The 3,982-nt window shown below is 42.9% G+C and overlaps 2 long non-coding RNA genes across 2 annotated transcripts in view; both read right to left on the reverse strand.

Moving 5' to 3' along the window:
* LOC104944210 (uncharacterized) overlaps positions 1 to 3,047 on the reverse strand; it is an 18,310-nt gene extending 15,263 nt beyond the window's left edge. Inside the window, exon 1 of the long non-coding RNA XR_798203.1 lies at positions 3,036 to 3,047. This is a non-coding gene — a long non-coding RNA (uncharacterized lncRNA). The remainder of the gene's footprint in view (positions 1 to 3,035) is intronic.
* On the reverse strand, positions 1,483 to 2,133 carry LOC104944202 (uncharacterized). Its single transcript, XR_798201.1, has 3 exons — positions 2,036 to 2,133; positions 1,869 to 1,946; positions 1,483 to 1,626 (listed from the first exon to the last, which is right to left on the reverse strand). It is a non-coding gene; the product is annotated as an uncharacterized lncRNA (long non-coding RNA).
* Positions 3,048 to 3,982: the final 935 nt, after the last annotated feature.

Here is a 3,982-nt window from a genome sequence, read left to right on the forward strand (position 1 = left end):
ACCTTGATATGTTTCGAATTTACTAACGGGATTTATTTTGTTTGACAATTTGTATTTATTAGTCATCGTAATTAAAGAATACCGAGATGCGACGTCGAAAGGGTCAGAAAGAATACTATGTAAAAAGGGTGTCCGGTTGTTGTCGAAGTTTTTTTTGGTTAATAGGGAGTTTCTTTTTTTGTTGTACGGGACAGACAAGTCTTTACGTGGTGACGCATTCATTATAGGTAGGGTATACATGCTTATGAAGTCCAACGACGAGATCTACGATATCAAGTTCGGTCTATGAACCAGTATTGGAGCATGTAGCACCACGCGGGGTCGAATGTAAAGTTCAGAGACAGGATATTTAATGTTCTTCTCAGGACTCTGATCACATACTAGTGCGGAGTACATAAGAAGTACAGGAGAAGACTGCGTCAGCTTGTACACTCACACGTTATATCGCGGGGGTAGAAGAAGTTACAGAGAAGGTTGTGGATGCTTTCGTACACAAGGGGATCAATGAATGTAATGATATCAGAGAGAACAGATCGTCGCTCTGTGAAATTTTCAGCTCAGTTCCGGACTTTTAACCAGGGCGGCGCGGAACTCAAACTGTGTGAGCAGAAAGAAATAGATAGCTACACTTGTGCCTGGATGTGTAGTTGTGTTAGAATAGCGGCTTGGTGTAAAAAAAGGGAGAGTAGTTACTCAAGAGAAAGATAGATACGCTCGTATCTTCTCGCAGTGCGGATTTACGATATAGAAGTGACAGACGACTCCAGGTCGATCTGATAAAGAGATCGTGAGACAACAGGATTGTGTGGAGTGTGTACAGAGAAGATCGTAGTTGTACACAGGCGGAGAAAGAAGTACAGGAGAAGATGGTGAGTTGTCACACAGGGGTAGAAGACGTACGAGAGAGATGTAGTTGTAGCCAGGTAGGAAGAGGTTACAGAGAAGGGATTGTAGTTTGGGATACACAGGTCGTCTTTCTTGGTAGGTATTCGAGCCAAGTAAAGGATAGTGTACACAGGGGCATGAAGCATAGCGGTCATGTCTACAGAGTCGTCACTTGTAGTGTTTGTGAAACCCATCTATTACACGCCTAGAAGCAGACTGTTGTAACAGTGGCAAACCAAAATTGTGCAATAAGTTCATTTCAAAAAGTTTTGCAATAAACATTGAACCAGTCCGGCTAGTACCACTAGTACCCATTTTGTAATTGTGGCCCACTGTGTATTTGAGTTTGACACCCCTGCTTTAAGCGTTTATCATGCACCTTTCTTAAAACCTTGTGAATTGACTAGGGTTTGAAATCAATGTCAATGTCACCTGCTAGATAACAATGCTTGGACGTACAGGCCTTTGTGATGACAGACTTATAGGAAGTAAGTGATGCTTAAGATGGTGTATTCTTCAGGTGGGAGGCGAACTGTCCCCAGCCTTCCTTATTTATATTGTTGCCCTGTCTTTCTTTATAGTGAAATGAGTGTCACACGATGATGCGTCAAGGACGACTGTATCTGTCAGTGGATGAAACCATGCATGTCCACCCTGTGTTACCTTCAGTTCGTTCTGTAGCACGATGTCAGAGAGATTTCCATCCCTCTCATCGCTCAGGGATGGACTGGGATTACGTTGCTGTCAGTCAAGAGGGAGAAAAATGATCAGCAAAAATACTTCGCCTGAGGGAAATGTCACAAGTGTCACAATTCAATTCAATCGTTACCGCCCGGGGGAAGAAAAATCTCACAAAGAACTTTGCTAAAAAAACATGTAATGTGGGAATCTCTCTTATTGAAAGCCTTACAGTACTAAGAAAGAGAGAGGGTGTATCCCCTGGAGAGTAAGTGCTATGCTGTAACGATAAAAAGCCTCCATACCATTTCAAAGCTGAGCAGCATGCTCTTCAGCCTGTCAATCTCCTCCCTCAGCTCCCTGATCAGCCGAACACTGGCATCCTGCACACAGAGCACAGCACACATTAACCTGCTGAAAGCTTTTGTATCAAACATTGAGTGTTGGCACCGCACTATTAACAGCCACTGACCTCATTAACCCGGGGCTTGTTGACAATATTTCTGGCATGTGCAGCATAGCGCAGGGTGCTGAGGGTCTCGTTGTAGCTGTTAGCAGAGGGAGAGACCGCTGCAACACAAACACACACACAAATTCACAAGCAAAAGTTACACATAGAAATTAGAACACACATCACATGTAATAAGATTGAGACGAAAACATTACAAGAAACACCTTTCAGACATTGTATGCAGACATTTTCGCCTTTTATTAACATTATTTGTACAATTGAATTTTCACTATCGATTATCCCTTTCATTTTCTATTTTTTACTTTAAAGGTCCCATGTCATGCTTTTCCGGTTATTACCCGTCCCCTCACACACACACACACACACACACACTCAGTGCAGGCAGCTCTGCTGATCTCTCCTCCCTGGCTGCAGGCTGATAACAGACAGTTGGGATCGCGCGAAATTCTCTCTGCAGACCCATTCTCACAGCGTTTATCAAACTTTTTCTTACTCAATATCAAGCCACACTTATTGTTTTTACTTCGGCTGTGACTTTGTGTGTGCTCGGGGTGAGTTTGGCTGTGTTTGGCTGTGTATCGCTAAACAAGGAAATAACACGTCCACGGAGCTCAGCGCGATTCACAACGTCCCGACCAATCAGAGCACACTGGACGTGTTATTTCCTTGTTTAGCGATACACAGCCAAACACAGCCAAACTCANTACGGTATACAGTATGTATGAAGAGTATTTGTATATTTATATATTCTAACAATTGCAATGATGCAGGCAGAGTTGGATGACTTTAAGAAGTCCTTACTATAATTGTACTTGTTTTGTTTAAAAGGGAAGTAGAAAGTGGTTTGATGGAGTGCCTGAACAAATGTTTCAATAAAAACACATAGCGTCGTTTTTTCCGAATTGATAAGACATCCATTAGGCAACATCTTAAAAAACTGTATGATATATGCTGCTTTTTATATCTTTCAATATTTGTGGCTTTGGACGGTTGGTCAGACCATATAAAAGGTTGGAAAATGTGAGGTACAGCTCTGGGAAATAATGATTTTCATTATTTGATGTTTTATGTATGGACTCTTTTGTTGCAGTCCTATACTTTGGTCTCAATTTTGAATCCACAAATAGACTACAACCCTGAGTGACCACTTCAAAAAGCCTAACATACTTCAATCTTAAAAAAAGACATTTGGGTCCAAATAGAAGTCAATCATTGACTCTGAATTTCTGAAAGTCCTCAAGAAAAAAAGTCTTCAAGATGTCAATGAAGGAAAGAGAGTTGTATAATCGGATTTGATAGGACAACTCCTCACTATCTCCGGCCGTCTGTCAGCCGGGTGGAGACGGATGGCAGGTCTCGGATGTGGTGCAGGGCATTAACCATGTCATGCATTTGCACAGAACGCTCCTCCATCACCTGCCCGAGCACTTAGCCTGGGCGGCAGGGGGAGACCCGACTCACCCCACCCCTGACGGCTGAGAGACAATTAGCGTGATGCACGGCGACTCATCCCTCATCCAACCGGGGAAGGGGTGATGGATCCACTCCAGCCCCAGGCTCCAAACGGGTCTCCCTCGGTTGTAGGTAGGGGAATATGCGTGGGTGAAGTTGCGGATGCTTGATGGAGGGTTATGAGGTTGAGTTGGATGTAAAGGGTGCAGATACTTCCCTTCTGAACGCGGGGGTCACAGGTTCAGATCCTGGCTAAAGGATGGATAACATTTCATATTTATGAGCTGTGGTGCTGAGATATCAACGTTAGTAATAGATGTTGCAATGAAAGCACTAATCATTGTAGATAAATGCTTCTTTTTTTAAAGGTCACCTACTGTATTATGCAAAATCCACTTGTTCATGTCTCTTCTACATCAACATGTGTCCCCTCTGTGTAAAGAGATTCTGAAAGTTTCCGGAAAAAATATTCTCTCTCTTTTTTTCCTGATCCAT

Source organism: Notothenia coriiceps, unplaced genomic scaffold (assembly GCF_000735185.1).
Source record: "Notothenia coriiceps isolate Sejong01 unplaced genomic scaffold, NC01 NC01_scaffold00000339, whole genome shotgun sequence".
Lineage (NCBI taxonomy): Eukaryota > Metazoa > Chordata > Actinopteri > Perciformes > Nototheniidae > Notothenia > Notothenia coriiceps.